At 35.8% G+C, this 24,652-nt stretch overlaps 1 pseudogene; it reads right to left on the bottom strand.

Moving 5' to 3' along the window:
• Positions 1-24: 24 nt before the first annotated feature.
• On the bottom strand, positions 25-23,653 carry LOC121036498 (L-gulonolactone oxidase-like; annotated as a pseudogene).
• Positions 23,654-24,652: the final 999 nt, after the last annotated feature.

Raw genomic sequence — 24,652 nt, 5'->3', positions numbered from 1 at the left:
CTCAATTTATTTCCTGTTTCTGCTTCAGTACAATACTTTCTCCAGATATGCATTCAGAAATATCCTAGTGGGGTTTAGCTTTTCTCAAATGACACAGAACTTCGAAAAGGCTAGATAGATTTTCTCAAAAGTCCTTCAATATACAGCTGTGGGCCTTGACCGAGGGGGAGCTGGACCTGGACTGTCTTCATGATGGTCTCCTAAGCCAGTCAGTAGTCCAGCCATGGCACATCCTTGCATATAACTCGTACATAATGATATTCATGTAGCAGCTGTGCCTCTGGAAGCAAGAACTCAACAGGATGTCATCCCCTGGATGAAGTACACCTCCATAGGGCAGTAGGCCACCATCTTGGGGTGGGTTCCCGCAATGACCTTCAGTTCTAGCAAGGCCTCTTTGGTCTTCTCTCTGGGGATGACCCTATCCTGGACATGCTGCTTTAAGAGGCACTCGTAGGTGAAGATCTTATGGCCGAGGTTGCTTTTCTCCTTCTTCCACGTGAACAAGAGCCAAAAGGGGTGATTTATCCATCCCACAAGACCCTGCAGGAAGGCACTGATCCAGAGCAAGAACTCTAGTAAAGAGAATCTGATAACATAGTTCCAAAACCAGTTGGCTGAAGAGGAGGGAGGCTTGTTGGTGTGGTCCTGGTGGATGACACTGATCTTCTCATGGTGTGGGAACCAGAGGAAAGCAAAAGTATTCACATTTCTTCAGGTGACTGTCTAGGTTGTCAAGAACCTCTTTCAGGGTTGAGGCAAATGAGATCTCCTGCAACTGGAACTGGGGTGAAGGTGAGGATGACTCCAAGGGAGCCCGGGTGCACCTGCACACCCTGGAACATTTCTGCATTGCTGGACTCGGAACACTCAAGAATGGTCCCATGGACCATTAGCAGGGTCATTGCCACCACCTGAGTGGCTGGGATGCCATGTTGGATCCTGTATTGTGTGTTCCAGACCCAATGATGATCCATACCGTTATGTCTGACAGGGCTCTCAAGTTGGACAAGGCTAGGCTATGTATGCCTATCTGTGGGTGCAGGTCAGCTGGGAGGCCTTGTAGCTGGCCTCCACATTTCTTTAAACAAAGATCACATTTCTTTTTTTAGGAAAGGTCAAAGTTAAATCATTAACTCATAAAGAGCTTGATAGCAGATTCAGGGCCTATTTATTGACCTAACCTGAGGAGGTTCTTCACATTCCTCATTTTCCCCCAACAAATTGGTCCTTACCCTTTTTCTGTATTTTCTTCTTACCTCTCCAGTAATATATTATTATGTCCAATCTTGAAAGCAAATACCACAAATATGAACTATTACTAGGCTTATTACTATTGCAGGCATCACAGAGGAATGCAGAGTCCCTATTTAAATGCAGCGTCCTCGATTTTCATGCATTCTCTTTCTTACCTCCCCACGTAATGATCACACACATGGTTGCAAAAATGCAATTGGTTTAAATGAACAGCACCAACAGGAATGGAAAAAGAAGAAGCAGGATATTGTGGATGCAGAATGGAAAAGGGGTGGAAGGTTTTTGTTCTGTCTCTGTGGCAGTAAAGATGAGTGAAGTATTTCCCAATAATTGATAATTATTTTTGTAGTGTCATCATGCTGTCTTTCCCTTCTATGCAGACTTGAACCATTGCCATTGCAACTAGCATTGCATTTTATCAGGAAAATAAGGAGAAGGAATCACAAATATTAAGAAACTAGATTGAATAAGTTGAAAATGGGGACCAGAGCATTCTTTAATTGACCTTCTGTTTCCCCTATCTCTGGAATTAAAATTCAGTGGGTTAAGACTCTGAAAGAAAAAGAAATAGTACATATAATTACATTTAATTAATTCCAAAATTTCCCATAAAAATAACCAAATGTTACTTTCATAAGACCATTTATTTTCAGAAGAAATTTTAAAAATTGTAGAAAATTCACATTCAGTGCTTAAATGTTAAAATTCTGATTTCTATCTTTCAAAGGGTGTTGAAAAAATTAATGAAAGTAACCATGGATGCTGCCAGATTGGAGTCATCTGTATGTGTGTATATGTATATATATATATATACATATATATGCAAATTATATCTTCTTAATCATTAGTGTAGTCATAATTTATAGAAGTTTACAACTAAAATGATTCTTTGCAGGTATGTGAATACATAAAAGGGCTTATAAGCTGTTGTATGCTGGCTCCCCAAATATCACCAACACAAGCTCTTCATAAGACAGATTTGAGTTCATTGCTTACCATGATAAGGGAGAAAACCATCTCAACAGAACTTTGTGAATGCCCCATGGAGGGTAGACAAGATTCAATTTTATTGAGTATTTGCAGTTTGATTTAAGGTGGTATTTCCATGTGGAGAATGAGGAGGATTGATTAGGAGGATTGATTGAGGAGGATTAGGTAAGAATCAGGGTATATCTGTCTAGGATTGGTAGAAATAGCAAAGCAAGGATTTGAGAGCTAAATGTTCAGAGTCGTAACAATGTAAACTGTTGATGATTATATTGAAGAATTTATGAGTTTCATGAAATTCTTCCTGTAAACAATAAATATATTTTCCTGTATAAGAAAGAGTCTTATGGAATAGTAAAGTTATGCTAATGAAGGTAACAGAATAATAAAATCATGTTATTATAGAAAATATGTTGTGAGAGAGGATAGTTTCAATCCTCAGTGTCCAAACTGTAATTGTTACCCATCATTTCTTATATATGTTTTATTATTTTCTAATATGCCTGAAACATCCTTTCTAAATCCATATTTATTTGCTTATTTACTTATTTGAAGTATAGTTGACATATCATTATACATTAGTTTCAGAAATGCCTAAATCATTCTTACTGTTATATTTGAAGCTGCTATCAAGCTTATGTGGTATGAAGCTTATATGATATTGCTTTCTCTCATTAAAAAAGAACACAAAATCACGGAAAATAATTAGTTACATGGGTTTGAATGTTGTCTTTACTGGTGATAGTTATATTTCGTTACTGTCAGGGTAAATCCATTTCTGAGTAGAGTGATACAATAGTTAGAATTGTCCACTTGGGTTGCACCTTTATAAACGTAGAGTGAAGAGCTCCACCTAGGAAGAATGTAGGATGGTTGAAAACACAGGGCTTGTATTAGCCTTGGAAAAAAATAATCTAAGATATTTCAAAGATGTAGAAAAATTATGTCAAAGCTGAAGTGCAGGAGCAATTTAGAGTGTATTGGTCTCAGAGTCAGAATTGAAAGATGAAAACCAATTGACAAGCACAATGGCCACAGGTCAGACTGGGCAGGAAATCAAGATCAGAAAATCTTAAGAAAGGCGAAGACAATAAATTTGTTATTTGAACAAGCAGTGTGAGCTGTAGAGATTGAGGAAGGAGAATTAGAAATTCCTTTTAGGACAATCTCTTTGTGGTCTTTATACAACATCATGAAGACCTTGATCCTAAGGTCAAACCAAGCTCTGGTCTTGATATCTCCATTATGCTTCAAGACAAATAATGAACCAGTTTTACCTCCCTGGATTTTAACTGGTGTTTTCCAAATTTAAGTCTTTTTTTATATCATCTTTACAACTTTAACACTGTCCAAGTATTTCCTGTCAGAGTGTTTAGTTTTCACTAAATCAACTAACTTTTTAAAACATAGATAAATATTTTTTAAAAATTTGTGTCATTATTTTTAGAAACATTATCACTTACTATAATAGAAGATAACTATGCAAAATAAATTCTAAGCAAACAAGATTTTAAAATTCCAGTCAAATATTGTTGCCTAACAAAGGCCGTAATAGCAAAGCCTGCTTTCTCTTCCATAAAAGGAGATTAGCAAGTATAAATGAGGTATAAAAAACATAACAAAAGCACATTGACATTATCTTTGATGTAATCAGAAGATTGATAGTTGTGTGGATAGCTTTTGCCTATGTATTTCAGTGTTACTTAATGCATGTCAATTTTATGCACATGTCTCTCATTGCAAAAAAATTTTTTTTTGTAAAGTGTCACTGCATTATCAAGCAATAATAGCACAGTAAAATTTTAACCTCTCCACAAAATAATGTACTTTCCTTCATTATTATAGCCCATATGGCTACCAGAGACATGATAATTTTCCCTGAGCTAACAAAATAAGTGATGTCAAATCACAGACACCACTTCTGGTTTTACCCTTCAAAGATGCATTTCTCCACATATAGCATTAACAGGTAGGGGGTAAGAATAATCTGATAATTGAGCCCTACCCCTGCTGTTACATGAAACAATAGTCAATGAATATTTATTGTGCATCTATTATGTTGCAAGCATTAACAATATAGCAAAGACTAAAACTGAAAAAATGCCTGCCTTATATACGACATTGACATACAGCCACAAAACAGACAATAAATAAATATCAAATGAATAAAATACATAATAAAATTTAATACATATAAATATAATCACATAAATATGTACATAATAAACTACAAAAAATAAATATAAATAAAATGATGGATGCCAACGCTGATGTTATATAATATCATTACTGTATAGTGCAATTATGAGGATCAATATCTACCCCAGACAATTTTGTACAATCTACATTATTCCAAACACTATCTTCTTTTAGCCCCATATCTAATAATGTCATGTGCTGATTGACATGATTTGCAAAAAGCTTTTGCCTGCATGAGGCTAAGGATATATACTGAGTTCTACTGCAATTACACCTCTAGAAAGACAACAAGTGTTTGAGTCCATATCTTAATGTACTCAGAAGTTGATCTTAGAATCTTCTGCTTCTGTCTCACCCCATCTTTTAAGACTCCCTGGGATTTAAACTCTTAAAAGTAGGAAATCTTTCTCATTTATATTTGTATTCCTAATAAATAGAAAATAAAGCTCTTGCCACGCTGTAGGCCATTAATAGTCTTTGAATAAAGACGTGAAGGAAGAATAATGATCTATATTACTTAAGTGAGGTCAAAACTTCACTGTAGACAAGTAGAGTAAATTATTTAGGCCTCATTAAACTACAAATGCCCCAGAATGTTAGAAAACTGAATGATTTTCAAGTCCAAATGTCCACTGCTGTGCCTCTGAACTCATGGAGATATTGTCTTTGGAAATCAAATATTGCACTGCCCAAGGTCAGAGTGTTTCCAAAGCAGCTGGTAATCAAACCATGCTTTTATTTTATATGCTGTATTTTATAGCATGCTTTTAACTTGAGGGTAAAGAAAAAAAGGTAAGGAGTATGAATCCTAGGTCTTTAGAAGAGACATGTGGGAACATGTAACAGTAGCTCAGTCTTATTGCCTAATATCCAACATTTGGTCAGATGGTTTCCTTACATATCCCATGATTACATGGCCCAACATATTAACTGAGAATTCTTCACTCCAAATGCATCATTTGGTTCTACAATTTTGTCTGGTCCCATCTGACTGTGACATCAACATATAACTCCTCACTTGATCTTAGTTTGAAAGTGATACTCTGGTGCACTTGGTGATTCTTTTCTCTTATGTCCTATTTGCTTTTCTCCCAATTTCATATCCTAATGCTTATCTTTGCTAATCTTCAACACTTTCATGTTATAACAGCCTATGGATGCCCCTCACTCATAGTGAGGCAGTGTCTTCTAAGGGCTTCTAGTTGAAGACTGCAACACAGGCAGAGGATTAGGTCTTCTGGGTTTTCATAGAGGTCTAATTACTTCTTGTGGCTGACCTTTATTAGTAAGTATCAATTAGTGTGGTTTTTTCCTTGATTCTAATCTCCTTGATGTTTTGCTGGAGTATAGAAAGATAATTTGAGGTTAACAGTTGACTTCAGGATGTGTTTGCTTCCTAATCCCATCCTCAGAGACATCCTTTGTAGATTTGATTACTGACATTTACAACAATCTTTGAACTCTGGTAATGTCAGATAAAAGAATTTAACATTAGCTCCTGATTACTGAGAATAAGTTTTTCAGGGCTTTCTTTTCCTGTAGATCATAACCACAAAGTTTTAGTATCTGCCTTAAAACAAACACGTATTTTCTTGTTTTTATAGAAAAAAAAATTAAAGGATCCGTAGTTTGGGAGAAAGATGTCTTTTATCTCTCTTCCATTAAAAATTGTGGTTTGTTTTTTTGGCTAAGAACTTTCAGGCTTTGTAAATCCTTCATAAATTTTCAGAATGTACATATTACATATTTATATACAAATATACTGTGTATAAATATTTATAAATATTTTCAATTTGAAGTTATTTGTTATTTTCTCCATGGAAGGAGAATGAATTGATAGAAGAAATGCACATAACTGTAGCTGTAATGTCAGCATAATATTCACATATTTGGCAAATTCCTTCGTATTTTAGAATAGAGCCCATGTGGCAGAGCATAAGTGCTTAGATAGGTAAGAAAGAATTCTGAATTGGAGGAATGGGTATGATCTCTATAGGAACAAAGTGAAATATGATATGACGGGATTAGACTCTGTGCCAAGTTCAACGATTATGAATAATGTTAATATTAATGGACATGAGCTGGCAGACTCATAGACCAACAGTTTTGTGGAGAGAAAGTAGAAGCACTGCTTGGCTAATAATTATTAAGATAGTAATGAACTCAAAGTTCCAGCTGAATGCTGGTCTCTATAGTAATTTTTTCTATCCCGAGCTTTATCACTGATAGTATCTGATATAGTGGAATTTCCGTATATGAAAAGATTATGTCTGTCCATATGGTTGGGGCAACTAGGGCACTGGTCTTGAAGTTGTGTTTTCACAATAAGCATACCAAGTTGTGTTTTCACAATAAGTATGCTATTTTTACTTATAGTCTGCATTTGCTTGGGTTTTGGGGGGTTCTTGTGAAGCTATGGCAAAAGCTAAGTCCTTTCTAAGTTAGCCTCTGTGAGCCACCTGATCAGTCAATAAGGGAAGCATTCATTGCTGACTAAATTTAACAACCAGCCTAGTTCTGGTTGCAGTAGATACAAATAGTTTGGATAAGAACAAATTTCATTCACAACACTTTAGTTAACCCCAGCCCTTTGAAAATATGATTCAAATTTCAGTTACTACAGTACATTATCTGTGAATCATCACATAAAGTGCAAACATTGCTCCTACCTCTTCAGCCCACAAATCTCTATGTAAATAATTGTTGCATATCAGAATCAGTGACCAATCACGTCACTTCTTTCAGAGTCTGTTAGTGATTGGCTCCTGTGTATGTGTTATTCAGTTCACACACAGAAAGCAAAGCTATAGTCACATTGCCTCTTTGTTTTCCCTGATAAACTCAGATGGCATTTTACAAGATGGATAATCAAAAGAGGAAACTGGCCAACAAAGATAATGCAGCAAAACAACAAAAAATGATAATGCTGGAAGTACAATATTGTATAAATAAAATTCTAGAAAAGCCTGAGAGACTTTAGGAGAATCTAGTGAGGCAAACTCATCAATGCAAATGAAGAAAGTGGTTGTGATAAAAAGAATCAAAATATCTCAAAGGAACTGACACTGGCCAATAACTTCACATTTAAAGGAACTTTGAAGGTATTTCATGACATTGAAAATAGAAAGGATAAATGTTTGAAACTGATCAAAACTTAGAAGGGAATAAGACACTTTTCCAAGTCATAGAAAAGATACTTGCTCCATATTGTCAGATACATGATGAGAAGAAGGCAAACACTACTCAAACTCCTGACATTTTATTGTAAGAGTGAGTGGGGGCAGAGGGAGAAGGAGAGAGAGAATCTCAAGCAGGCTCCACATTCAGTGCAGAGCCTGATGCTAGGCTTGGTCCCATGACTCTGTGATCATGACTTGAGCCGAAATCAAGAGTCGGATGCTCAACAGACTGAGCCTCTTAGGTACCCCTTGATGTGTTTTTATGAAGAAATAAAAACACTTTAATTCTTAATGTTTTACAGCATATAAAATAAATATTAGTTTTACTATTTTTTACTATTTTTTTACTATTAGTTTACTATTTTTAAAGGTCATGGGCTTATGTACTGTAGTTTTCCCCATTTTTAGTAAGATCATTTAGCACAGTTAAGCTTGCAGAGTATTGTACTACACTTTGACATACAGCAAGGACTGCTGATACTTTTTAAAATGTATAAATACTGGCTAATATCTGGTTTAAATTATATTACAAATTAAATCTTTTTCTTCCAAATCAAATATTAATAGCTAGTGTTAATGAGTTGGATATTGGCAGATAAATATCTGGAAGAAAACATATTAGAAATACCCCTATGTACTACAAATACTGAAACAAATTACTATGCTTAACCTTGGAGAATACATTAAACGTAATTATGTTCTTTTTTTTTTCACTATTTCCCAACACAATTTGATTAAATAATTTACTTTTCCTTATGCACAATTTGAAAACACTGATGATCTTTCATAAACTAGGACAACAAAGACATGCACTTAGTAATAATTTTCCGTTTGCACTGTAACACAAGCTGTAGTGGCGAAATATAATTGAGGGATGAATACAAAATATAGCAACTTTTGTTACCCTCTGAAAACTATGCTATTATGTGACTTTTAATAATACCACTATTCCTACACCATTGCTGCAGCTATTTTTCCCTTTCTCGAGTGGTAGATAATTCTATATTTTTCTCTGAATATCATTCTGATAGGAACACCAAAATAATCATCAAAAAGTTCCAAATGGAAAAAAGTCAAAGAAAAACGTCAAGAACATATACCTGAATTCTGAATTATTTTCCTAAATATCAGTTTAAATAGCCAAAGAAGCAAGGTTTTTCTGACTCTGAAATTTTCCCCACTATGAAATCCTCAACTCCATTCTCTACAGAGGCAAAGAACTAAAACAGCAACTTAAGCCTTTGTTTGTTAGAGTTAGAAAACTGCTTTTCTTTTTCTCTTTTCTTCCTTCTTCTAAGATTGTATTTCTTTATTTTTAATGTTTATTTATTTATTTTTGAAAAAGAAAGAGAAAAATAGTGAGCTCATGAGCAGGGAAGGAGCAGAGAGAAAGAGGGAAAGAGAATCGCAAGCAGACTCCACAGCATCTGTCCAGAGTCTGATGTGGGGCTGGATCTCATGAACTGCGAGATCATGACCTAGGCCAAAATCAAGAGTTGGATGCTTAACTGACCGAGCCACCCAGGTGCCTCTCAAGATTTTATTTAAATTCAATTTAGTTAACATACTGTACATAGTGTAGTATTAGTTTCAGGAGTAGAATTTAGGGATTCATCATTACATATAACACCCAGTGCTCGTCCCAACAAGTGTCCTCCTTAATGACCAACACCCATTTAGCCCATCCCCCCAATGACCTCTCCTCCAGCAACCCTCAGTTTGTTCTCTTTATTTAAGAATCTCTTATGGTTTGGATCCCTCTCTCTTTTTATCTTATCTTATTTTTGCTTCCCTTCCCCTATGCTCATCTGTTTTGTTTCTCAAATTCCACATGTGTGACTGACTCATATCGCTTAGCATAATACACTCTAGTTCCATCCGTGTCATTGAAAATGGCAAGATTTCATTCTTTTTGATGGCTGAGTAATACCTTTCTCCCTAATTCCAGACCTGATTCCCATGATGGAAATCAAGAACAACCAGAATTAGGGTAATGATTCTGAAGGCAACCAAAGTAGCTTCCACACTGCCTCTCAGAATTGTTCCTAATCTTTGAGCCCAGTCTTCCAAAGCATCTGAGCAGTGATAGGAGCCATTCAAGGAAGTGTCCCCGTTCTTCTTGGATCATGATAGGCTTTGCCAGAAATCTTGAAATTTTAAGATATATATGAGTTTATAGCTGTAAAAGAAAACTGCACTGCATTACATATATATTCTTTAGAATTTGATCCAGCTCCCTGTTTGTGTAGAACCTTTGACTCTTATTCTGTACTCTAGGTGTGCATGAAATGCCACCTTATGAACTGATCTAGTTCTATCCTGCTAAGATAAGCCTATCACATAAAATGCAGAATACTTAGTTAAATTTAAGTTTCAGATAAGCAACAAAATATTGTTAAGTATAAATATGTCTTATGAAACATTTAGGACATACTTATAATAAGACTTTGGGTTTGTTTTCACCAAGCCCTAGACTATTTGAGTAAAACAGACTCATACTTTTTGTTATAAACTTATTCTGATCACCTTGCCTGATTGAAAACACAGAACTACAGTGGTGCCTGACTGGCTTAGCTGGTGGAGCTTGTGACTCTTGATCTTGGGTTGTGGGTTCAAGCCCCACATTAGGTATAGAGATTACATAAATAAATCTTAAAAAAAAAGAAAACACAAAAATATAAACTGTGGTGAATTTGAGATGAAATAAATGTATAGGACCTCTCTCTCTCTTTCTCTGTAAGCGCAGGTGTATGTATAATATATATTATATAAGTAAGAACTAAAAGTATAAATTTTCTTTAAAGCGATGGTCATTTCAGATGATTTCTATATGTACATTCTATTAGAAATTGTATGAGAAGGGGTTAAAAAAAAAGGAGATAGGACCAGTGTAATAGCAATGAAGAAGAAGTGACATTTCTCTGAGTATATCCTTTTTTGTGGCTCTGGACTCTTAGAACCATAGTGCTGTAGCTCATAAGTTTCTTTATGTTTCTAAGCAAACAAACAAAGCCAACCAGATTATTGGGGGAATAAAAACAGAATATGAACACTAAAAAATAAACCTAAGTAAATTGAAAATTAAAAACAAAACCACACTTAAGTGGGTAGGGAAGTGGTGCCTGGGTGGCTGAGTCAGTTAAGTGTCCAACTTGGGTTCAGGTCATGATCTCATGGTTCATGAATTTGAGCCCACATTGGGCTCTGCTATCAGCACAGAGCCCACCTTGGGTCCTCTGTGTTCTCTTGTGCTCTCAATCTCTCTCTCTCTCACGCACACAAATAAATAAACATGAAAAAAAAATCCCATAAAAAAATGAAGTGGGTAGGGCAGAAAACAAAAAAACTTTATTAACTTTGGAAAACTACCTTAACTGGAAACCTAAATGCAAAAAGAACTGTACATAAAATGCTGTAATCTAGTTAGTAAATATGCTTCTCACAATTAGATGGATAGGTAGGTAGATAGATAGGAAGGCAGATAGACAGATAAAGAAGTATAGATGTGTGCTTATGCATGGATTAGTGTGCATGCATACATTTCCTAGCTATGTTTACTGAAAGCACATAGAAGCAATGACATCCCAGTAGTGAGCATAAAAAGAACCCAGTAGATTCCAATAAAAGGAACTGTGGATTCTTTAAGAAGTAGTTGATTCCAGGGCTCAGGCAGGGAAAATATAAGCTTGACATATCTTGTCCAGAAAGTATGAAAACTCTTAATAAAATATGGAAACCTGTTGATAGAATACAGGAGTCAACCACAAGAAGTTCCTCATGATCAAAGCTAGAACAATTTGAGCAATAAAATGCATAATAATGGAATTTTATTTTAACCATAAAACAGAATGAATATCATCAGTATATTCATAAGATATAATCAATATATATTATTTATAATGGCATAAATAAGTAATTAAATACGTAAGTGAATTAGGTATCTCAGCCAGCCAGTTAAATCCTCCTTGTTTTTTCCATTTGGAGATGATCTTTGTTGATTATTGTCTCCAGTGGTCATATCTGATTGGAATAGTAAAGTGTCTATATGCACTGTAAAATATTTGGCTTTTAATATTTGACTGAAATATCTAGTCATATTTTCCTTAACATGGACAGTTACTTAAATGCATACATGCATACAAATGGGTAACTCCAAAAGGAAATTGTCTATTGCCATTTAATCAATGAGACATATGGCACTTGTATTTCTAGAAGTGTCTGATATGATACTATAATAAATAAATATAACTCTATAAGAGTTATATTTTATATACTGCATGATTTGAAATTTGCCATTGCAAAGGACACTCCTTGTAATTCAAGAAACTGCCAGTATATGGGGAAGAGCTATATGCACATAAAGGCAGAGTAAACTAGCATTATCTTAAGTTCTCTTTAATGAAACTTAAAATACCATCAATAGTACTATTTTTTTAACAAAAATCATCCTGTAATGATAAGCTTTAGGAAATATTATAATTTAAAACCAAAATTCAAAAAAGCAAGATATATATTGTAACTGTTACAATTCATCTGCTTTTACTGTAAGTATCACAACTAGGTCAAAATCATAAATTTTTTTTACTATTTTTCAGGGTCAGAAGAAACTTGAGACATTTTTAGGTTCACTCAACAAACACTTGAAATCTCTGTTGTAACTTGGGGGCTCTGTTTTCAGAAAATTCCATGTTACTTTGATTATTTGAGAATTAATAAATTTTCGTTTTCATACTTCTGGTTTTGTTATATCTTTGTTACATTTCCCATTCTTAATTTATTTTGATGGCCTCATTTCTTAGCTTCTTAAAGCTTTGTGACAGATTGTTTATTGTCATCAACATCTAATCTCATTTTTCCATAGTAACAGTTATAAACAGGCCACATGGTTGACCAAATTAGACACTGTTTTTCAGCTTCTCATGCATTTTAGGTGTGGACATTTGACTACGCTTTGATCAGCAGAAGTGAACAGAAGTGCTTTCAGTCATCATCAGGTCTCCTTAAAAGGAATAAGCATGAGCTTCTTAATTCCTTTTTTTCCCTTCTCCTTGGTTGGCAGGTGATTAAAAAAAAGGAGTAGCTGGTTTGGATTCACACTTGGAAGTCATTTGTTAAGAATGACAGTGCCACTCTGATGAGGGAGCATAAAGCAAGCTGAGGGCAAAGCATAAGCTAGCACTCCCCACCCAAGGTGGGGGATGTGATACTCAGGCATTCCTGGCTGCCCAAGAACAAAAGAAAGGAAAGAAAACAAATGGGTAGCTGATAGACATCACAGTCAAACAGGACATGAGTTTCCATCAGTTTACAAATATCTTAGTAAGTTACAAGAAAAAGCAATCTTAATCAATAGCCTAATCTCTAGAAACCTATAGACTCAGTTTCCTGGGGCCCCTAATATCAACTTCCCCTCCATAGTGATGCTGGGAATAAAGGCAAGAAGTAAACGGCAGGTAAAATTAAATTTCTTTATAACCTGCATCTCATTGACAACTACTTGAGGCAAATACAGTGTATAACATTTCTCCAGGAACCCCCTACTCTCTTAATGTTAATGCCTGCTAGAGGAAAAACAACCTTAGCTTGACAATAGCAAAGCCTCAGGTATCTTATGAGTCCTCTTTAGCATATGAAAGTGCTTCTGGAGGCATCCCTTTTGCTTTTACCTCCCACAACTGCATAGTATATTACCAGTCACTCCTCACAACCCCAGTGCAGCTCTTTCTGCCCACAGATCCTGTCCCCATGCTTTAAAAAAAATTACCTTTTTTGCACCAAAGAAATCTCAAGAATTCTTTCTTAGCAGTTGGCTGTGGACAACCACCACTCCAAAACCCATCAACTCTACTTTGTCTGTACCTCTTACTAGTGTACTCTAACATTAGAAATAATATTATAACATTAGAAATAAACTTCTATTTAATTAAAGTGACTAGTATATCACCCCTGCTTAAAGCTGACTAACCAACACCCTAATAATTTACCAAATATTTAGGTAGGACTATTACAGTACTTGAGTAGATGTTTGTGTACATACATTGTGGAAATACATGGTGATGAAGTTTTGGAGTGATGGTGGGGTGGTCCGGAGCTGACAGCCAAGAAAGAATTCTTGAAGATGTCTTTGGTGCAAAAAGGTGATTTTATTAAAGCATGGAGACAGGAGCCATGGGCAAGAAGAGCTTCACTGCGGTCATAACTGGTAACTGATTACATACCCTCAGGTTGGGAGGGGTTAGGGATAGATTAAGTCTCTAAGGAATTTTGGAAGCAAGGTTTCCAGGACCTTGAGGGGCTAGCTGTTGCTAGGCAAATGCCATTTATTATTGTTTAGTAAAACCTCAGTCATGAGACCCTTCAGATGTATATCATGTGGCCATAAGTTTGGAGTATGATGACCGTACTTGGGAGAGTTGAGATGAAGTTTCCAAAGGAATTTTTATATGTTAAAGTAGACTTATAGGATCCTTGAGGTAGGAATAATGTTGAACTAAGATTCTCTTTTGCCCCCAGCAAAGTGTCATCATGAAGGCAGCTGAGCTCCTAGAGGGAGGTCATTCTGCTGGTTTCAAAGACTTGTCAATGGGCTATAGGCAGTAAGGGAATTTAATTTTTTATTTGCCTTAGTTTCCCACATTACCATGGCAAGCACTTAAACCCCTTTCCTTTGCTCTTGTGTAGCTAGGGCTGTCTGAGGAATATCACACATATTCTACCTGTGGGGAGGAGGGGTGATGCTAGCTTATACTTTGCCCTCAGCTTGCATTATGCTCCCTCATCACATGGGATCTGAGTTAGAGAGAGGAAATTATTTTTCTGTATACACCATCTTTTCTTATTTTTGCTCATGGTCTGAAGATGGTAACATTGAACAAATGATTAAACATTGCCAGCTTTATAGTAACTACCATTTAAGATAGCTTCTGGGAGTTTAGCAACTCCCTCTTCTTCCCTTGACACTCATGGTGTCCCTGGCAGCCACATCTCTGCTAATGTGACCAACCCCCACATTACAACAAGTTACAAGAATGACCCAGCTGGGAACTCTTGCCACCACCTCATTCAGTCTGTTTTCTGGTAATTTGAAATTTTCAATAGAGATCTGAACACAGAGGTGTTGAAGCTTTGTTTGTGAAACATTTCCTTGGATTAGTGAGCTAAGTGTATCATCTCCCACTAAGATTATTGGTTTCAATGACTTGCAACCAAATAAAAATCAACATTTCCAAGACCCAATTCTATGTTTTGTGGTGCTTAGGAAATCCTCGCTCTTTGCTAATGTGTGTTTTCTATAACAATGGAGATCAACCTCTAAGTACTCTCAGATTCCATCTCCTAAGACAAAAAGGCTATCCAAGCAAGTATCCAACTATGTTTTCATTCTGCTCCATTCTTTCATCAGAAAGTGAATTATTACTATTGTTATTATTCTTTGTCTCCCTTTGCTCCCCTTTTAGAGGTCTTTATTTTGTCTATCTTATAAGGTTGTTGTTGTTTTTTTTAGATAGACACTGATATTTCATTGAAAAATAGTATGAAAGAATAGATATTTTTAACTTTCAGAATAATAGTTGCATGACATCAGACATAGAATTTTTATTCATGTTTTTATTTTATTTTGTTGTTTCATTTTTAAGAGAGTGTGCATGTATGTGTGTGTGGGTGCATACAAGCTGGGGAGGGGCAGAGGAAGAGGGAGAGAATTTTAAGCAAGCTCTATGCTCAGCACCTGTAAGATCATGCATGACCTGAGCCAAAATCAAGAGTCTGATGCTTAACTGACTGAGCCACCCAGGCCCTCTCAAATATAACATGTTTTTCATATTAGGCTATAAATCACTACATGTAAGTGCATACATGTGAAGAAACAGAAATAAACCCAAATATATTCATCTATATCAGTAAAAAAAAAAAGTAAATCAAATACCTGGCACATAAATAAGACTCATTTAAATAACATTCTTATAATAAAAAGATGAGGAAAATATTTTGTGACTTTATATGTAACTTTTCTTTCAATTAGGGGACCGTACAAGTTTTTCGCATCATTATAAGATTAGTGTATATGAAAAGGAGTGTGATGTGAAAGGATCCCAAAGTCATAAACATCAACAACAGCACCAGCCACAGATACTTTATACTATCTTGGATAAGGACAGGGCTTCCTTTTTCAGAGCGTCTAATGTTTCACATATAAAATGGGTTAATTTTTCAGCTAGCTGTTACTTTTATTTTAGCTTTTAGTAATGTTTATCAGTCTTTTATTTTTTGTAATTTGGGAAGCAGAAAAATAAAGTAGCAGTAAATGTGTATAATTTTGTTCCATGGTAATAGTGGTATACATGAGCAGAATAATCACTGCACTCAAACTAGTTACTGTATTACTGTATTCTCATTTTGTATAAGTTATTAGAAATATAGGGCGTCTGGGTGGCTCAGTTGGTTAAGCGTCTGACTTCAGCTCAGGTCATGATCTTGTGGTTTTTGAGCTGGAGCCCAGCATGGGGCTCTGTGCTGACAGCTCAGAGCCTGGAGCCTGCTTCAGATTCTGTCTCCCTCTCTCTCTGCGCCCCCCCCCCCACACTTTGTCTCTCTCTCTCTCCCAAAAAATAACCATTGAAAAAAAATACCTTCTATTACTTAGTGGAATCTTTGGGGGATGATGTGGATTTGAGTAGTGTTTTAACTGAAGATACATACCATCTCTTTAATGGGACAGGTTTTGTGTATGGGTATTTAAAATCTTCCCCAGAAATACTTGGGGTGTTATAAGTGAGTTGAGATGTTAGGTGGCTTTCATATCTTTCCTCTTGGTTTGCAACCTCCTGTTCTCATGGGAATTGGCCCTTCCTGGACAGGCTTAGGGAAGAAATGAGAATATCATTCTCTCTTATCTCCGAGGGGAGTATGAGTAAAATCTGTGTCTCTTTTAAGCTTTCAGGAATTATGGGAGCCTTTCTTGAAATGAAGGGATCATTGAAATTTGTGCATAGAAGAACTGATTTCTGGCACTTTCTCACATGTCTTCTTCACCCTCCACCTCAGGTTCATTTTGTTAAGTGATCAGAAACATGTCCTTCTTCCTGTCTGAGTGACTGCCTCTGAGTACTTATTTGATGTTTACCAATTGAGCTTAACAGATTGGGAAAAACAGATTTTTCCCAATAATTGTACAAACCATAGAATGTTTTAGAAAATCAAATTCTCTGCCTAGGTTATCACTATATTTCAAGTACACACAGTAGTGCCTGGTTACAAAGGGTACCGAATGTTAAATTTATGAATAAATGAATTCATGGAATCAGATGTAAGAGAAAGAAAGTATTACATGATTCAAATGTTAATTGGTATCTTATTGTGGTTACCCAGTATTATAGAGTATTAATAGTATTAAAGAGACACATGCCAGGCAGAGTGTGAAAGCCATGAAACTGCCCCACTATGAAATTCTGAGCACTAGTTACACATCTTTTCTCTGACTACCTCCTTAGCTCCCAATTTTACTTACCAATCTTCTCTTCTGTTGGTAAAGGCTTTGTTTAGACCATTCTCCAGTCTAAATTAGATGAATTTCACACTTATGTTGCCGGGCCAAGTGTCTCCCACCCTGTTCTCTCATTGATTTCATCTCACTCTCTTAATTCATTTATTTTTCAATAATCTGTTTAATCTATCTGTCATCTGTCTGTATATAGTTAGGGAGGCAGCATATGATAGAAGTAAAGAGCAGATGTCCTGGAGCCTAATAGCTACTGGTTCAATTTCCAGCCCTGTCATTTACTACTTGTTTTGGAATTTGGAAATATCTATGTGCTTCAGTTTTCTCACAGGTAAAATGGACATAACAATAGTATGTAGTAAGTAAATTAGTTAATATATATATGACCCTCTGGGGCACCTGGGTGGCTTAGTCAGTTGAGCATGCGACTTCAGCTCAGGTCATGATCTCACTGTTCATGAGTTCAAGCCCCGCATCTGGCTCTGTGCTGACAGCTCAGAGCCTGCAGTCTGCTTTGGATTCTGTGTCTCCCTCTCTCTCTGCTCCTTCACTGCTTGCTCTCTCTCTCTCTCTCTCTCAAAAATAAATAAACATTAAAAAAATTTAAATATATATATATATATGACCCTTAAAAGTAGGGTATAAATGTATAAGTCAATGATGTTAGATTTCCAGTTATTTGGTATCATTCTTTGTAAATTGTTTTTCTAATTTAATTAGAGAGGTTTGGGAAGGTTTCTGGAAATTCTAGGTACTGCTATATCATTTCATAAAAATGCTAATAAGAGTCATAAAATAATATTAAATATGCTTGAACTTATTTAAAGTTCTGGATTTTATATAGTTTTCCACTTAATCCTCCAGAATGTCTTATGAGTTGATACTATTATTTATATTTTAGTAAAGAAACTAACAGTTATATAACCAAACTCATGATGTATCTGAAACTTAGGCTCAGATCTGTCTTATTCAAAACATAGGTTAAGTTATGCTTAATGTAGTATATTGTTATGATAAAGTATAAATAATAATTTGTTAAGGATAACATAAAGATTATTTCCCTATTGCAAGGTAGATTGGAGAATAACCTGTAAGTTTTGAACATTAAACTTTTGTCATAACCAAGTTTATATAGAGATTCATGTGTGCTATAGATCGTTATATATCATTTTCAAAATATAAATACACAGTATAAATTTTCTATAATAAGTTAAATATGGTTCTTTGTTATCTGATACTATAGCTATGATGAAATTCTATTGTTCTAATAATCAGTATATCCATATCTACATGTCTGTCTTTATATTTATCTGTCTACTTATCTTGTTTCTTTACATATCATAGTTGATAATTAGTATAATCTGTAGATCGATATTCTTAAAAATAACTTCCTCTCATTCATTTGTTTTTGCAATTTTGCTTTTGTTGCAAATCTGCTTGCAAAATACACTTTTATTTTCAATCTGCTTGCAAAATACACATAATCAGTAGTATATATTCAGGGAAGTTTTCTTCCCTCAAGTGTGTGCTACAAATAAATCCAAATAAATTTCAGAAATGTTTCAGATTCACAAAGAACATTACCATGATGCAGATTTTAAAAAGTACTGCAAAAAAGAACTATCTAATTCCTTTATTTTCAACACTTCTTAAACTTAAGACTGTTTCAGAGTTTCATGTTCATTAACCTATGGAACCTTAGGGAATTTCAGTTCAGATATTTGTTACTCAGGCTGTATTGTTGCCATGAATTTACTTGAGTATTATTGATTTGTTAAGTGCCTGAAGTCGGTTAAAATCATAATTTTGAGTTCTAATGATATAATTACATGTTTAGGTTATTTATTTATTTATTTGTTTATTTATTTATTCATTTTGCTCTTTTGTATATGAAAATATAATGAAGTTAGAGGTATTTGAACCAAGTAAAAACTATCACAGAAGGATCTCGGGTATAAAACTACAAATCATTACTTTCTGGGCCATTAAAGCACAGGTGAAAATTATGTTAATGTAATGTCATGAATTATTGATACTTTGTCTACTCTGAAAAGTTACTGTTTCAAATTTATAAACAGAGCATAGAAGCATTTTAAGGTAAAATCAATGTCTTCTTGAAGGTCAGTTTATTAAAGATATTACATATTAATGAGATGTTAGTTAGGCCTATCAGTTTTGGTAGATCTGCTGCTTCCCCAGGTACCAAATTTCATAGATAATTTATAAATTCACCGGAATTTTTTTTATAGTAATGTTCTGAGGATACTAAGCCTCTCTCATTGAAGACTTTATAGTAACCTCACTAGGGCCATTTTTTGGCAAGGATAACACATATTTTTCTTAAAACCAACTACCTTTTGTGGCAATTTGACCAATAACTGGTGTCATATCTCAGCATGTTTCATGATAACAATTATATATTTTGGCTCAGGAGGATGAGACATAACCTCCAAAATAATTGTGAATATGATCATACTTAGCTCAGTGACTTTAAATATCATCCATAAGCATACTATTTTCAAATTTTTATTTTCATCCTGGGCATGTCTCCTAAGATCCAACTGTGCTCTACTTGAATGTACATTAAATTTCTCAAACTTAACATGTCCAGAATAGAACTCCTCATTTCATCCACCTAACCTGTTTCTCCTGCAAGCTTTCTCATCTCAGCATATGGGAACTTGTTTCTTCCAGTTGGCAAGGGGGTGGGAAACCCCACTGTATCCATCCTTGGCTTCTTTTATACTTCATCATTAATCCATTAACATAGCCTGGATATATCACCATCAAAATAAATCCAGAATCACAGCACTTAGCACTATTAACACTCATACACTTTCACAAGTCACCAGCACTTCTTGCCTGAACTGCTGGAGAATTCTGCTAACATCTCTCCCTGCTTCCATCATTTTTCCCTTTCAGGCTATTCCTAACTCTACCCAGAGAAAGTCTTTAAAATTGTAAGACAGATCATGTCTTTACTTAGATTAAAACCATTCACTGTTTTTCATCTCCCTTAAAGGAAAAGACTAAGACTTTGACATGGCTATAATATCCTACATGATATGCCCTTTCATCACCATCCCCTCTGCATCCCCAGCATTGCTAAATTAGCAAAAACAAAACAAAACAACAAAGAAAATAGACTCTCAGTTAAATTTGGGTTTCAGATGAACAAGAATTTAAATACAGATGTGTAACTATGTTTAACTATTATGTATATATGTAATATATATTATAATATATAGTTATATATTATATATTACATATATATTCAGAATAAACTAATACTAAAAAGTTTTCATTTATCTGAAATTCATATTTAACTGGATGTCTTACATTTATTTGACAACACTATTCCTCCCATTCTCCCACCCAAAACCACATTTATTTGACCTTACCTTTTAATATTCTCTTCTTTGATCACTTTGCTACTTTACTGTAGCCACAATGGCTATGATGGCATTATTTGTAATCTGTGGATTTTGTTGGATCATATAATTCAGTATCAAGCAGGACTCTCAGAAAAATTCAGAATATTAGGGTTGGGACAACTTGATTTAGATTTTAGGAAAGTCCACATGAAGAGATATATTTAGCCTCACGCAAAGCAGTATTTCTAACATCACTAGGAGAGCACTTTCTACTTAAGGACTGTAATCACCAAATGGCTGCAAGCCCAAAACGCTGGAGTTGAGTAGGTTTGGACCAGTTTGTCTCTGCCCCCAAACAAGGTATATGGAAGCAAGATAATGGAGACAATAGATAGAAGAATTTGTGATTTGGGCAGGGGAAGAACAAGCTCCTATTCCTATCCCAAATATTGTACTTTCTCTTAAAATTTTCAATAATGGTTAAAATTACTATAGGAGAGATTATCAGAACACTGAAATTTGTTAGTAGTAGATTCAAAGACAATATGTCAACATGAGCACTAGCTTTGGTTTGGGTATCATGGGATGCGATTGATAAATCGGTACCAAATTTTGAAGTAAATATATTACTCAGCTTAATCTAAAATTTTGTGATGTAACAGATTATTTTTTCACATTTCAGTGGCGTACAAAAGTACAATTGCTTACCTTGAAATGAGACCAACTTCAAAAGGCTAATTTATGCATAGAATATGTACCAAATTGAATCTGAAACTTAAAATTGTATCCTGCTTAGTTTCATTCATTTCCTTATCTACTTTCTACACTTCATTGCTAGTTTTCTCTGAAAGTGCTTTCTTGATAAATCACTTACACCTGAAACATTGACTCATTGTCTGCTCTGGAGAAGCAAATCCAATAAGCACCAGTTGAATTCTTTTAGAAGGAATGACCATTCCACCTTTGATTTGAGCTATATCTCTAGATGAATTTATTGGACTTTCATAGTATTTATATTAAACTGAATCTCTTATTAGAATTGGAAAATGTTTTTATTTTCCAACCTGCTATGTAAGTTCTAGACTTTCTGAGATTTCTATATTCTCTCTCAATTTTGTTTGCAAGCTGGATATTTTTCCACAGAGCTTGCTCCTTTTTTCCCCTTTAATTTTATCAAATGCAGCTCTAGGGGCTAGCTTTCAACATGCTTCCTGGTAATCCTCTTTCCTAAAGCCACAGATAATTAGGTATATTTATTATTTTCCAATTTGTTGTAGGTGATAGTTGTTACAAATGGTTGGCCATTATTTAACACAAATTTCTGGTTTTCCAGTTTAAGGTTTTTTTATCCTTTAGTTTTATTTTTTTAATTTTTAATTTTTAATTTTTATTTTTTAATTTATATCCAAGTCAGCATATAGTGCAGTAATGATTTCAGCAGTGGAATTCACTGATTCATCCCCTACATATAACACACAGTGCTCATGCCAACAAGTGTCTTCCTCCATTCTCCTTGCCCACTTAGCCATCCCCCCCACCCACAACCCCTCCAGCAACCCTCAGTTTGTTCTCTATATTTAAGTCTCTTGTGTTTTGTCCCGCCTCCCTGGTTTTATGTTATTTTTGCTTTCCTTCCATATGTTCATCGTTTTCTATCTTGTATTTCACATATGAGTGAAGTCATATGATATTTGTCTTTCTCTGACTAATTTTACTTACCATAATACCCTCTATTTCCACCCATGTTATTGCAAATGGCAAGATTTCATTCTTTTTGATTGCCAAGTAATACTCCATTGTGCGTGTGTGTGTGTGTGTGTGTGTGTGTGTGTGTGTGTGTGTGTATCTTCTTTATCCATTCATCTATAGATGGACACATGGGGTCTTCCCATACTTCGACTATTGTCGATAGTGCTGCTATAAACATTGGTGTGCATATGTCCCTTCAAAACACCACACCTGTATCCTCTGGATAAATACCTAGTAGTGCAGTTGCTGAGTTGTAGGGTAGTTCTATTTTTAATTTTTTGAGGAACCTCCACACTTTTCCAGAGTGGCTGCACCAGTTTGAATTCCCACCAGCTGTGTAAAAGAGTTCCCCTTTCTCCACAACCTTGCCAACATTTGTTCTTGCCTGAGTTGTTAATTTTAGCCATTCTGACTGGTGTGAGGTGGTCTCATTGTGGATTTTATTTGTACTTCCCTGATGATGAGTGTCGTTGAGCATATTTTCATGTGTTTGCTAGCCATCTGGATGTCTTCTTTGGAAAATTGTCTATTCATATCCTTTGTCTGTTTCTAAGTGGATAATTTGTTTTTTGTGTGTGTTGAGTTTGATAATTCTTTATAGATTTTGGATACTAACCCTTTATCTTGCTGGCACAGTTGGACAGGGCTTGGTGTAAGGGCTCTGTACTCCACAAGCTAAGTGTCACTTAGCTTACTGGAGTGGATTGGTGTGGTGTGTGTATGCGCCTGTGTGGGAGAGGTGAAAAGGGAATCACCTAGCTTCCCAATCTCTAGCATCAGAACTCTCCTTAACAGGCAATCAAGTACCCCTCCTTTAAAAAAAAATTGTTTTTAATGTTTTTATTTATTTTTGAGAGCAAGAGAGACAGAGCATGAGTGGGGGAGGGTCAGAGAGAGAGGGAGACACAGAATCTGAAGCAGTCTCCAGGGTCTGAGCTGTCAGCATAGAGCCTGATGTGGGGCTCAAACTCATAGACCATGAGATCATGACCTCAGCGGAAGTTCGATGCTTAACCGACTGAGCCACCAAGGTGCCCCAAACACTCCTTCTTTGTCTCCAGTTTCCATCCACTCTCCGCTTCTACACTGTCCACCACCAAGCCATCAGCCTGCCAAGCAGCATCTCCCTCCCGAATTTTATCACAGATGGGGCTGTTTCCAAACCCCTCACTTCTAAGGCCCTCCTGGCTTGAACCTGCTCTGACCCTGTGGGGGAGGGTCTCCCCGAACAAAGGACAGTGCCAGCCCCTCCCCCCTCCTGGAATGCTCATGCAGCCATGTCGTTGCAGAGGCCCAGAGTCTGTGACTGGTGCCAGCCCTCCGAAGCAAAAATTTGCATAATCGTGTAGCAGCAGTGGTTCGGGGACTGTGGTAAATCCCAACACACATCTGGCACTAGGCCTCTCCATACCCTAGCATCTTTGATCCAACACAGCTAACCTGGCTGTAATCGGGTCTGCTGCGACCTTTACCTACCTTCCTTCATCCTCTACCAAATTTCCTCCCAGCAGAAAATGCCTCTTCCCATGTCTGTATTATTTTTTTTTATCATGATAAGTGTACTCTTTAATCCTCATCCCTATTTCATACATTCTCCCCAACAATCTCCCTACTGCCCCCGTTGCATCAGGGGATATAGCTAGAAAAATGGCGCCCATGTCAGAGAGATTACTGCCTGATCTTTCTTCAAGGATTTTTATGGTTTCAGGTGTCATATTTTGAATTTGTTTTCAGGTGTCTTTTGAATTTGTTTCTGTGTGTGGTGTAAGGAAGTGGTCTAGTTTCATTCTTTTGCATGTTGCTGTCCAGTTTTCCCAACACCATTTTGTGAAGAGACTTTCTTTTTCCCATTGTATATTCATTCCTTCTTTGTCAAAGATTAATTGCCATATGATTGTGGGTTTATTTCTGGGTTTTCTGTTCTATTCCATTGATTTACGTATCTATTTTTAGGTCAGTACCATACTGTTTACAAATTTTTTTTAAATGTTTTATTTATTTTTGAGAAAGACAGAGACAGAGCGTGAGCAGGGGAGGGGCAGAGAGAGAGGGAGTCACAGAATTGAAGCAGGCTCCAGGCTCCAAGCTGTCAGCACAGAGCCCGATGTGGGGCTCGATCTCACGAACCATGAGATCATGACTTGAGCCGAAATTGGACGCTCAACTGACAGCCACCCAGGCGCCCCAGTACCATACTGTTTTAATTACTACCACTTTGTAATATAACTTGATATCTGGAATTATGATATCACCAATTTTATATTTATATTTTATTTTATTATTTTATTTTGTTTTATTTTATTTTATTTCATTTTTAAAGAGGGGGAGAGAGCTAATCCCACAATGGGGAGAGAGAGAGAGAGAGAAGAGAAGAGAAGAGAAGAGAAGAGAAGAGAAGAGAAGAGAAG

Source organism: Herpailurus yagouaroundi, unplaced genomic scaffold (assembly GCF_014898765.1).
Source record: "Herpailurus yagouaroundi ecotype Mexico unplaced genomic scaffold, PumYag 162, whole genome shotgun sequence".
Taxonomy (NCBI): Eukaryota; Metazoa; Chordata; class Mammalia; order Carnivora; family Felidae; genus Herpailurus; species Herpailurus yagouaroundi.
Note: the sequence above shows the minus strand (reverse complement) of the source record. Positions and strands in the feature narration are given on the sequence as shown.